Source organism: Lactuca serriola, chromosome 1, assembly GCF_051521515.1.
Source record: "Lactuca serriola cultivar US96UC23 chromosome 1, Lser_US96UC23_V15, whole genome shotgun sequence".
In the NCBI taxonomy this organism is placed as follows: domain Eukaryota; kingdom Viridiplantae; phylum Streptophyta; class Magnoliopsida; order Asterales; family Asteraceae; genus Lactuca; species Lactuca serriola.
The window spans coordinates 228,923,538-228,937,687 of record NC_136408.1 but is presented as its reverse complement, the minus strand read 5'-3'; positions in this window follow the sequence as shown (position 1 = coordinate 228,937,687).

Genomic DNA, 14,150 nt, shown 5'->3' with positions numbered 1-14,150 from the left:
TGAGGAGTCGAGGAGAGTCGATTTTCACACCGAGGACAGTACAGACACTATGCGACATTGAGGTGAGTTACCTTCCAGTAGAAGTGGGTCTAAGGCACCAAGGCTGACCCCTAGTAGTTGTTTAGTTAAGACGATTGTCTTTGTAATAATTGTTTGGCTTGCTACTACCTGATATGTTTATATGTTAGCACGATGTGTTATTTGTGATAGTAGTGGTAGGAGGGGACTAGTCCCCCATATCGGTCGCTAAGGCCGAAGGGTAGGTCGGACGCCCCAGATGTGTCTGACATCATGATTATGATATGATATTATTGTTGGGTTTTGAGCATTCTAACACTCCTAAGGTGTACATGCAATCCTAAATACCTTGGATCTATGTTTTCTCTATTATACATGCAAATATCAATTTTCCAAGGTATTATCCTAACTAGCATATTATGAAGTACAAGTAATATAAAATCTAGTATAATGACATACTTCTTTGTTGTAGCTTGATTCCATGGAGCTTAAGAGCCTAGTGCCCCAAGTATGACACCTCAAATGGTTCACACAACATCACCAACATTTGGAATAACTTGAGAGAGAAGGTTCTATTGCTCAAATCGGCTATGCCCTCTTGTGTACATACACTAGTGCCCATTTTGTGAACCAAGGACTCCTTTATATATTATGGAGGATTAGGATTACATCCATGTAAACCCTAATACCCATGACCTTTCTTACATAGGATCCATTGGTTAAAAGCTCCATGGACTATCCATGGACTTCCATACACTCTTAGCCCATCCTAAATAAACCTTGGCCCACTCCATGTACATATAAGAGTCCATATTTAATTAGCCTCTTTTGATCACTAAATTAATTCCAAATTAATTCTTGATCAATACTAATTAAATAATATGATTTCATTTTAATATATTAGAACTTATATTATATTAATATAAATCATAAATAGCCTCTTCTCATAAAAAATTCTACCCAAATGTTCCGATGCCATGCAACCCAAATGGACCATGCCAAGTCGGGTCAAGTACATACCAATTATAGCTATGGACTTAGACACTAATCCAACAATCTCCACTTGGATAAGTCTAAAACTATTATTGTGTATGACTACAAAACCTGACTAGAAATTGTAGCTCTTAAAGTCGTTGCCGTACTCTGAACAAATCAATGACGCGTCCATTAGATAAGGGATCATATATTCCTCCATTCTAGATATCATATGGACTGAGACATGGATTATAATCATTCTCTCTGTCCATTTGTTGTTTCCTGATTTCTGATTTATGATGATTGACTAATTGAACAAATCAAATCAGTCCAGGCTTGGCCAAGCACTTAGGGGTGTCATCACTAAATCATCGAGGGGCCCATAGATATCGCTTTTATCCCACCAAGGGTAAAAGGAATGGATAAACTTTGACTCATATGCTTGTTCTACTACTTGTTGAATCATACACAAAGGCACGTTTTATAACATCGAGTTACCAATGCGTTTTCGTACAATCAATGTATAACCAACTCATAGTCAACAACTCATATCTCTAGGTTTGAAGAATATAAGATATTATCGTCTCATGATCACTCGTGATAAAATCCATGAAGTGATTCAAATGAGCGTGGGTTGAGTCAAATACTCGAATCCCTATTCCAAGAGTACTCATGGATGTTGTAGCAACTCTTACTATGTCTAACATCTTATACATCTACAAACCCGATTCATGACAGACTTTATTCATACCTACTTCCAATATATGACTGAATGTGGAGAGTTTAAATAACTTAGTCATTCGGAAAGAATAACCTAGCTATTTTGTAAGTCAAAACATGCAAAGTGAAACACAAGAATAATCGAATCCAATATGGTATCAGAACCTATGAATATAAATATAACACCTTTTATTTATCACCATATTGATTACACATTATTCATTGTATAATATTTCAACTAATCAACTTTATACTTGAATCAAAACAATAGTCATGCCATGCTTCTAAGCATGCACGCTATGTTTATCCAAGCAATAGTCATGCCATACACCAAGTATGCGCACTAATTTTGTCTATGATCTTTACTTTGTGAAATAGATCGATTGAACATAATTCCAATTATTCTCATTCCACAATCCCAAAACCTTATCGTAAATGTAAGAATTCCAAATTCCTACACTTTTTACCAAAATCTGTTAGATTCTAAACTTATATGCATCGATCCTCTTGTGATGACTATGCACAAAAGTCACAAAGACTCGGCAATAGACATTACAAATTATTCCAGTGGAGAGCAATTCCATGGATACGAAGTCTTAAATTCAAAGTACATTTCTTTGAACATCCTTCTTGCATTAAGTTTTCTAATCTTACATAGATTGAATAGCTTCCACCTATGAAACATTTCCATATTCCCATTTTGACTATCACTTCTGAACAAGAGTTGCCTCTTTTCAAAACATGTCAATTTGGTCCATTCCAAAAATTTAACACTATACTTCGAACTGTCCCTGAGCAACCAATCTTTGGTAAACCTTAGATTGTCCTCAACAATTGCTTAATCATTTTAGTCATATCCAATTCTAGACTTTTCCCTCTTAACGCCCTGAGCATTTGGAAAATTTAGAAAGGATGAATATTATAGCACATGCAATCGATCCTATATCCGAAGCATATGGGACACGATTCATGATGTCCCACATAAATACATGATTCTAGACCAGTATTTTGCTATAATATTTCTATATCTATTTGCCATGTTCTCATAATTCAGATAATGAAACAGGATGTCGTAATCATAATCGAATTTAGAACGCAAATAATGTTCCCATATATAGAATTTCCTTATGTTGAACCATCCCAACATAAAATTTATATATATATATATATATATATATATATATATATATATATATATATATATATATATATATATATATATATATATACTTGACTAAACTTGATTAAAATCTCACTATCTAAGCTGATTTGAAATGAAGTATAATTTCCTCTCCCTTAATTATAGCAAAACAACTTTTCAACCCCTGCAACTTCACGAATTGAAACTTTTGTTTTCTATAATTAACATTGCTAACTTGCAATACTAACATAATAATCATGCTCCCACTAACATGATAATTATCAGCATAACACTTATGCTCCCACTAGCTTTGACATGTATCCAAAAATCAGTTGTACTTCTAGAAATCAATACTTTATTGACTTTCTTACCAAAGTTCAGATTTCTGATACGAGATGCTTTGATAAGACTTTATCAAAATCATACACCTTTCCTCGCCTCACACAAGTCCATGTTAGTGTGTCGGTTAACCACACACGCTCCACTAACGACTTTGACAATGCAAATATCACAATTGCTATCTACTTAAAATCTACCAAGTGAAAGCGTTTCCTCGCCGTCATTTTCATGAATCAAAGAGAAACCTTATGACACTTAGATTTCATGGTGTATGTGTTCCTATCCACATGAATTTGTCAAAACCATAATCACAAGACAATGTTGGTGACAAATCCAAACACATATGGACTAAACTTGTGCAATCTTAACTACTTGACACCTGGCAGCACAAGGACCTGCCATTGCTTCCAAGTAGTTATGCAAATAACGGAGAACTTGTAGAACTCGATGCATAATCAACTTTAACTGGGGTGGACAGAGAAACAAGAATATGTCGACAGGATAGGTTACAAACATCAAGTCGTGTTCTAGTGATGAACAATAGGTTTTATCCTTGATTAGTTCTTGAGACTTTCAAGACCTCTAAGACTCCCGCTATCCTCTTGACATATAATACTCTCTTGTCAAGCACCATTCCTTGACAAAACAAATATTCAAGAGTTAGTGCAGATTCTTATCAAGATAACACTTCACACAATTGGCCTTAGTTGGTCTCTATTTTATCCAAAACATCACAACTTACCAATTTCAAATGTACAAGAGTAGAACACATTTTACTCTTACATTTGACAAGTGTTATATACCTTCTTTAAGATATGTCACTCAAGTTACAATCTTGGAGTATGTCTCTAAGAATTTTTTTGGAATGAAGTATGACTCATCTTCTTGATTTAACCACTTCAACAATTCATGACTCCTCTCCTTAGCCATAAGAATGCACTAAGATGTCCTTAGAGGATCAATTATGATATGGTATCTTAATCATTAAGATGATCATAAAACATGATACTAGTGTACTCTCCCATCTTTTCAGATTTGAGAAACTTTTATATTTTTTTTCCTAATTTGATTCTTCTCATTCGATCTGCCATACATTGAAACTTTTCCAATGTTTCAGAATTACACTTAAGCTTGTAAATATAGCCATATATACTAAACTTTAGTAAATCATGACGAATAATCTTATCGATTTTATGTGGTGGACTTTAAACAACGCACACTCAAGTGTACCCGATTCCTTAATCCTTCATTTGACTCACATATACATGTGATTAAGGGATTAGTCTTAATTTCCCAAAGATGACAATTCACATTCATCATACAATATAACTTGCATGATTCCAAGTTTCTATCCAACTGAAAATTGGGTGATGAGAATCTTTCCTTATTTGGAAAATAATGACACTACCACAAACGAAAGAATCAAATCCATTTTTCCAATATTGCAATCAATAGAATCATATAAACAAAAATTTTCACACATTCAATTTTAAGGATACTTGAAATAAATAAAAACAAAAATCTTTCCTTTTATTTTAAAATTGCGTAAAATTTATCCTTATAATGAAATTACACATGAAAATCATGTTATTATGCATTCCTAAGCAATCTGTCATAACTCTTAAGCAACAACTCAAAATTCTGATCACCGAACCATGCGATCGAAATCCATCTTCGCAATTAGAATCAGCATATACTTCCTTTAAGTTTCCTCTCTTTTTCTTTGATTCTTAAAACATCAACATGTGACCAAGTCACATCATGTAATAAGAATCTCCAAATAGAAACTTAATAGAGTTAGATAGTGGAATTTACCTGAAGTATAGTCAAACTCTTTGATTTTACCACCCTTATGATCTTTCAGGTAATTTTGGCAGCTTCGCAACCAATGCCCCTTCCTTTGGCAATAGAAACATATGGACTCTTTGGAATGGTACACGGGACTATCTCAGACTTAGCCTTTCTTTTTACCATTTGGTCAATCGGGTTGACTATGGCCGATCCCTTTCCAATGGGAAGAGAAAGCCTTTCTGGATTTCCAGTGTCACCATTGTTAATGTCCATGAAAGTTTGGGAAGTTAACCTTTCAACCAAATTTGCTTTACCAGTGCTCCAAATCATTGTTGATTTAGCAGCACCTAGCAAATAGCAATATCATTAAGGGTCATGTCATGGTCTGTCACATAGTAGTCCTAAAGGAACTCACTATGTGACTTGTAAAGTGATTAAACAACCAACCTCCTCAAGATTGTGACACCCAACTCTCTTAGCTTGTCAATATGTGAATTTATCTCTAAGATGTGAGCACACATAGACTTTGCTTGCCAATAGGGCGTGAGTGACCTTAAACTTTTAAAGAACTTGTGGGTTAGGGAGAATAATTGGAGGAGGTGAAGGAAGAGAAGTATGATTTGGGAAGATCATAGTTGTCTAAACCAGACATCTACAATGGGAGATATTCAAGTTTGTTGAATTAAGTCCTTAATATAACACCCAATATGAAATATTAAGGCTATGGCCCAACACAATATTTTATAACTTGGAAGTGGGATGTCGTAATCCAAGCTTTAAAATATTTGAAGGTAGGTGAATGACGATTCACCAATATCCACCATGAAAACCGAAATAATTTATTAGGTTTTAATTAGACTTGAAACTCCTAGATATTTTGAGATTCATTGAAATTTTCAATGGCATAGTTCAATCTCGATTGCGGCCTCTCAAATTATGTGACTGGGATGCCAAGGATCACAAAACAAGGTGTGAATAACCATGCAAATTCACTTGGTACTCTTAATATTATCACCTAATCAATGTGCCGGTTAACCACACGCGCTCCACCGATCAATGATAAACATTAATTCACCCTTTTCCATCCTTACTAGTCCAAGTTAGTGTGTCGGTTAACCACACACTCTCTGCCAACGACTTGGTAAGGTACAAAGTGTGAATTTCATGGGTTAGCACCAAATTCACATTTTCCTAAGTAACTAAGATTGGGAATTTATAAGTGCTTAGTTACTTAGTATTTATCACTAATACTTTTAATGAAGGGAGAATTATAGTCATGTCAAACCCGTTCGGCTAACGACCCTCCACTAGTCAAGGAAGAGGTGGGTGAGAGTGGGCACTGATTAAACTGTCATTTTATAGGCAGTAACCTTATACCCCCCTTATAGATCGGCTTCATGAATGAGGCCTACTAACGGTAAGACTAACTTTGTTCTTATAGATACATATATATATATATATATATATATATATATATATATATATATATATATATATATATATAACTATTAACTATTAATATTATAATAGTATAAGGGTTGAATTTTAAACTATTAAAATTCTAGGGTTTGATTTGGAATTAAAGTATTCAAAAGTGTAACTTTACAACTTCCAAAACTTGAGGGAAAGTTTTGAACAATTCGAAAACCTTTCAATTTCATAACATATGAGTTTAATATGCCTTTTAATAGCAAGACTCTTAAAAATCCATAACTTGAGGACAAGTTATGGATGTCATAAAACAATTTATGTTAAAAACCTCTTCAAAAACATAACTCGTGACTTTTAAAGACTTATTAATAAGAAAGACTTTTGGTTTTCCATAACTTGAGGACAAGTTGTGGAATCCACTAAAGGCCATTAAGATCATCTAATAAACTATCAAACATGTCTAGCAAGAATTATGATCTAGATTAAGCTCATATGAACATGACAATTCAAATCAAACTATTTTCATGTAATTAGCCTAACCATTAAACTAATACAAACCATGAACATTTTGACAATTAACTTTAGAATTGGATTAGCATGAACATTACCACATCAAAAATAGGTTTACAAGTTCAAAAACAACTTAGGGTAATGTTTCTAGTCCAATTCCAGCCTTACAAGTCAAAAATATGTTGTCAGGAGCTCCTACCCGTCGAGTGTATGAACCTACTCGATGAGTAGGATCAATCTCTTCATGGACTCGGCGAGTCCAGTGCCCAGAAAGCCAGGATTTTCGATTTTTAAGCTATTTCAGCAAGTGTAACATGAAACAAGCCTTGGCTCTGATACCACTGTTGGGTTTTGAGCATTCTAACACTCCTAAGGTGTACATGTAACCCTAAATACCTTAGATCTATGTTTTCTCTATTATACATGCAAATATCAAATTTCCAAGGTATTATTCTAACTAGCATATTATGAAGTAAAAGTCATATAAAAATCTAGTAGAATGACATACCTCTTTGTAATTCCATGGAGCTTAAGAGCCTAGTGCCCCAAGTGTGACACCTCAAATGGTTCACACAACATCACAAACATTTGGAATAACTTGAGAGAGAAGGTTCTATTGCTCAAATCGGCTATGCCCTCTTGTGTACATACACTAGTGCCCATTTTGTGAACCAATGACTCATTTATATATTATGGAGGATTAGGGTTACATCCATGTAAACCCTAATACCCATGACCTTTCATTTACATGGGATCCATGGGTTAAAAGCTCCATGGACTTCCATACACTCTTAGCTCATCCTAAATAAACCTTGGCCTACTCCATGTATATATAAGATTCCATATTTAATTAGCCTCTTTTGATCACTAAATTAATTCCAAGTTAATTCTTGATCAATACTAATTAAATAATATGATTTCATATTAATATATTAGAACTTATAATATATTAATATAAATCATAAATAACCTCTTCTCATAAAAAAGCATACCCAAATGTTCCGATGCCATGCAACCCAAATGGACCATGCCAAGTCGGGTCAAGTACATACTAATTATAGTTATGGAGTTAGACACTAATCCAACAATTGTATGCTAGTTGTAGGGGGTGAAATAGTCCCCGTGTCTGGTTTAGATAGACTGGAGGGTAGGTCGGCACCCCAAAATGGCTTGACATGGGTAGGTTGGGAACCCCAAAATTTCCTGACAATATGTATGTTATGTGGTATGTGGTATGATGGGGGAACTCACTAAGGGTTTCAGGTACCTCTTCATCCAAGGAGAAAGAGTCGGCGGTGTAGCAGCGCATCACACACACTCATGATTTCTGCATTGAGATTTCTGGGATTGTACTCTGATATTTTACCATTTAATTTTTATGGTGTTTGAGACTTGCAATCTGTGAATTGGCATTAAAACAATTTTACTTATGTTTTCTATGAAATATTTCTGAAGTAATATAATTAAACAAAAAAAAAAATTGGGTCTCGATTTCGGGATGTTACAAGTTGGTATCATAGCCTTGGTTTGAGGGATTCGGACACACCCTCGGGGGTGTCTGGACTCAAATCGAGGGCTTAAAAGATTTTTACAAGAAAATAGTTTTCTAAAATCTAAGTCAAGGAATTTTGAGAAAGAACAAGGTGTGTGATGCGTCCGACCGGCCGATCTCAAGTAAGTTTTCCCCAAGATACCCATACTTGTTATGTTATGTTATGTGATATGATGATGAGAAGTGTATGCTAGATTAGGGCTAAGGATCTAGGAGGATACCTTGTATGCCTGTTATATGATTCTGAGAACTGCATGCTAGAATAGAACTAAGGATCTAGGAAGGATGCCTTATATACCTGTTGTATGAGCTTATTGAGCTGTATGTTAGGGTTGTCTAGGCAGCAGTAGGATAGCCTGATTAGGTTATGCTTGATTTGATTACTCAATGCACGAATGTTGCTTGCTTTGTGCTATGGTGGTTCTGGCTAGCTTTAACTAACTAGTAAGCGGATATGTGACAGTATTTGCAAGCTAGTTAGAGAAAGATGGCAGGGACTCCTCGTGCAACTGATGGCGGAGACTAGGTCGGAGGGTGCCCTAGGAAAGCCTAGGATGAGATTAGTTGGAAAGAAATGTTGGTAAAGGGACTTGGTGAAGTTGATGCGATCCTTGAGGAAAGTACGGATAGATGTGGAAGGTAGTATGGGCCCGTACTACTGGAAGTAGAGGATCCGTACTCGAGTCAAGGAGAGCCGAGATGGAACCATGAGACTTGGAGAGTGTGTGAGACCTCTCGAGAGTATGTATGATCCTGACATTTATGTGTTTATTTTCAGTATGGTGATCACACGACATGTAGCAGGAGGTTCGGGATGCGGGTCAGGATCAGGATCAGGCTCGGGTGCGAGATTCGAGTAGGTTGATGACTGGATACGCGAGTTCATCGCGTCTGAGATCACTAGAGGTATCCTTGAGGCGACCCCGGTCATTTTCGCGTCGATCAAGGAGGGGATTATTGAGTTGATGGAGGATCGCATCCGGACATTCAGAAGTGAATTGGCATCTAGCTAGATGGGTATGCACACACTGTCCTTCAAGGACTTTAGGGGGAGTGGTGCACTGGAATTTCACGGGGTGAAGGACCCCATTGCTGCCAGCAGATGGATTGCAGACATTGAGTTTCCCGGAGGGGTCGAAGGTCCGCTTTGCTGCGGGATGTTTGAGGGATAGAGCTAGGGATTGGTGGAAGTCAGTTGGTGACTCGCTGGGAGTCCCAGCCATCGAGGCTATGACATGGTTAGATTTCGTGACTAGGTTCAGGGTTGAGTTTGCGCCAGCTGTGGAGCTTCAGCAGCTGGCTAGGGAGTTTCTTGACATGAGACAAACGACCGAGACAGTGGCAGAGATTACCACCAAGTTCAAGGAGAGGGCCTTGTTGGTACCTCAGTATGAAAGGGATGAAGAGATGCAGAAGACCCGCTACCATGATATGTTGAGGGCTGATATCCGGGAGCATATCATCTATTCAGTTTGCCCAACCCTGGAGTCCATGATTGCCAGGGCGCGGGAGAGGGAGATTGATTTGGAGCACCTCAGGAAGAGGAAGGCAGAGACTGAGCAGGGGTTTCGGGGAAGAAACCCAAGGGATCCGACATTAGGTCGAAGGGCCCGTCGGGCCAAAGCCGCTGCAGGAAATGCGGCAGGCCACATGAAGGAGCTTGTAGAGCGGGATCGTCAAGCTGCTACAAGTTCAGCAGGACAGGACACTTTGGCAGGGATTGTACTATCCCCGCCCCCACAATTCAGACATCAAACCTGATTTTCTTTCATTGTAATCAGAGGGGCCATAAAAAGGCCAACTGCCCTAGGTTGTCAGCAACATCAGCAGCAGCGCCGACTCCAGCGATAGCACGACTTGTGGATGGCTGGAATGTCAAGACAGAGGCTCCAATGGTGCGGAGCTGAGCGTTTCAGTTTATAGCCGAGGAGGCACGCACCGCACTCGATGTGGTGACGGGTATGATTTCTTCTCTCAAATCTTTTATTATGTCGCTTGTGATATTGATATGTTACATTTTTTGCTCTGTTTAGGATCGTTCCATGTGAACAGTATTCCAGTTCAGGTGTTGTTTGATTGAGGTGCTACCCGATCGTTTGTATCTCTTGCACTTAGCAAGAGGTTCCCTAAGCCTTCGGGCATGTTGGAGTTCCCTTTAGAGATCGAGATTGCGGATGACCGATCAGTGTGAGCATTAGAGGTTTTCAGCGATTGGGTTTTGAGATTATTCAAGGAGTGCTACCTGGTAGACTTGGTTCCCATACTGTTGCGGGGGAACAAGGTTATTATAGGCATGGATTGGTTGAGCCCCAATGGGGTGGTGATTGACTGTGCGCAGCAGTTGGTCAGGGTCAGGACCCCAGGTGGGGGAGAACTGGTGATTAAGGGAGAGAGGCCACAGTATGGACCAGCTTTATGTTCAGCAGCGAGAGCTAGGCGCTATCTCCAGTAGGGGTGTGCAGGGTATGACGCCTATGTCTTGGATACCCGGGAGGCGGGTATGGCGACGGTGAGTGATATGCCAGTGGTACGAGAGTTCATGGATGTATTTCCAGAGGAGTTGCTTGGGATACCTCCAGAGAGGCAGGTAGAGTTCAGGATCGACCTTGTCCCTGGTGCGGCTCCGATAGCCAAAGCACCGTATAGGTTGGCTCCTCCTAAGATGCAGGAGTCTACACAGCTGCATGAGTTGTTAGACAAGGGATTTATCAGGCCGATCAGTTCACCTTGGGGAGCCCCGATTTCATTTGTGAAGAAGAAGGACGGGTCGCATCGGATGTGTATAGATTACCAGGAGCTGAACAAGGTAACGGTGAAGAACTGTTACCCACTTCCGAGGATTGATGGTCTCTTTGACCAGCTTCAGGGAGCATCTTGGTTCTCCAAGATTGACTTGCGTTCAGGTTATCATCAGATGAGGGTCAGAGAGGAGGATGTGCAGAAGACTACTTTTCGGACGTGATATGGTCACTATGAGTTCATGGTGATGCCTTTTGGGCTCACCAATTCTCCTTCCGCGTTCATAGATCTCATGAACTGCATGTGTAGGCTGATGTTGGATAGATGTGTGATTGTTTTCATTGACGACATCTTGGTTTATTCCAAGACGCAGGAGTAGCATGAGGAGCACTTGCGGGTGGTTTTGGATACTTTGAGGAGGGAGATCTTGTATACTAAGTTCTCCAAGTGTGAGTTCTGGTTGCGCATGGTGCAGTTTCTTGGGCACCTTTTCAACCCGAACGGGATTTCAGTCGACCCAGACAAGGTGGAGGCCATGATGAGGTGGAAGGTTCTGAGGTCTCCATCTGAGATTCAGAGCTTTCTGGGACTGGTAGGCTATTATCGAAGATTCATTCAGGACTTCTCCAAGATAGTCATGCCCTTGACCCGGTTGACAAGGAAAGTCGTGGTCTTTCGTTGGGGGCCTGAACAGCAGGCCGCATTTGAGACATTTAGACAAAGATGTACAAGGATCTTCGTCTTTATTATTGGTGGCCCTGTATGAAGAGGGATGTAGCCTAGTTTGTGGAGAGATGCATGACCTGCAGGAAGGTCAAGGCTGAGCATTAGAGGCCTCGCGGCAAGATCCAGCCGTTTGATATCCCGTTGTGGAAATGGAAGGATATCACTATGGATTTCACCACGAAGCTTCCCAGTACCGCACGGGGAGTGGATTCGATTTGGTTCATCGTGGATCGATTGACCAAGAGCGCCCATTTCATTTCGATTCAGGAGAGCATTTCGGCTAAAAAATTCGCCAACATCTACATCAGGGAGGTAGTGGCGCGGCACGAGGTGCCAGTCTCAGTGATTTCCGACAGGGATGTGTGGTTCACTTACAGGTTCTGGAAGAAGTTTCATGACAAGCTTGATACTCATCTGCACTTTAGCACTGCCTTTCACCCGCGAACGGATGGTCAAAGCGAGTGGACCATCCGGACTCTGGAGGATATGCTGCGGGCGTGTGTTTTAGACTTCGAAGGTAGTTGGGATAATTACCTTCCTCTGGTGGAGTTTTCCTATAATAACAACTATCATGCAAGTATCGACCGTCCTCCCTTCGAGATGTTGTATGGGAGAAAGTGTAGGACCCCGATATGTTGGGGTGAGGTTGGTCAGAGGGTCATGGGGAGTACCAAAGTCGTACTCAAGAATACAGAGAGGATCCAATAGGTTCAGAGCAGGCTTCAGACTGCTCAGAGTCAGCAGAAAAGTTATGCCGATAGGCGTCGATCATACCTGGAGTTCCAGTTCGGAGATATAGTACTCCTGAAAGTGTCTCCTTGGAAGGGCATCATTCGATTCAGGAAGCGGGTCAAGCTAGGCCCCATGTATATTGGACCTTTCAGGGTTGTGGCCCGGGTAGGCAAGGTGGTGTATAGGCTGGACCTGCCAGCCGAACTCAGTCAGATTCATAGCACTTTTCATGTCTCCTAGTTACGGAAGTGTCTGGTGGATGATTCAAAAGTGGTGCCTTTGGAGGATATTTAGGTGGATGACAGCCTGAACTACATCAAGCGGCCAGTGGTGATCCTCGACAAGAAGCTGAAGGATCTGAGGAACAAGAGGGTGGAGATGGGGAAGGTGTAGTGGCAGCACTGTAAGGGCTCGGAATGGACATAGGAGCCGGAGGACGAGATTAGGTAGCACTACCTCGAGCTCTTCCAGGACTCAGCAGCAGACTTCGAGGATGAAATCTAAAGTAAGTTAGGAAGATTTGTAACACCCGATTCCTTGTATGTATTTTATTCAAGAAAACTTCATGTTTTACTCTGGGACTCGACGAGTTGGAGGCCCAACTCGTCGAGTAGACTCGTCATTCATCGGGGGTTTAAGTGGCCTACTCGATGAGTCGGGAGACCGACTCAGCGAGTAGGAGCTGTCTGAGTGAAACCCTAAATTTGAGGGTTTGCACCGCTATTTAAACACTTTATAAGGACTCCATCCCATCATCCATCATCTCCAAACCCTATTCACGAAACCCTAGTCAACGTTTGAGTGTTCTTGAGCTATCTTGTGCCACTTGTAGTGATTTGAAGTTGGAAGCAGAAGGAAGGAAAGACTTGGATATTCAAGAGGAAATCAGTAGATCCAGAGATTTGGTTGCACTTCCAGCTTGTTTGAGGTAAAAAGCTCCTACCTTGACTTCTTACTTGTTAGATCAACCTTAGTGCTTGGATTTTGGCATCTTTGGGGCATTTCTAATCCATTTTCGGGTTGTAGGGTGTAATGTAGAGAAATGGTTTCAGATCTTGAAGCTTGGAGGGTTCTCATGGCATAAAGGTGCTAACTTTATAGCCATGAGAGCCCCATACATCTTGTAGACCTCATTTTTGGATCTCTTGAGCTTAAAGACTCATGCATGGATGTAAAGTTCGTGACTTTACTGTTGGAATAGTGTCTAAGCCCGTAACTATATTTGGTATGTACTTGATCCGGTTGTGCATGGTCCTTTTGGGTTGCCTTCTCTAAAGCAACTTGACAAGGTAATTTAATGAGAAAGAGAGAATATTATGGTTTATTAATATATTATAAGAATAATATATTAAAGGAGAAATCATATTTATTTAATTAGTATTGGTCATAAATTAATTAGGAATTAATTTGGTGACCAAAAGAGATTAATTGAATAAAGGGGTATAAACTGTCAAATGTATGATAGTTGAGTTTTGG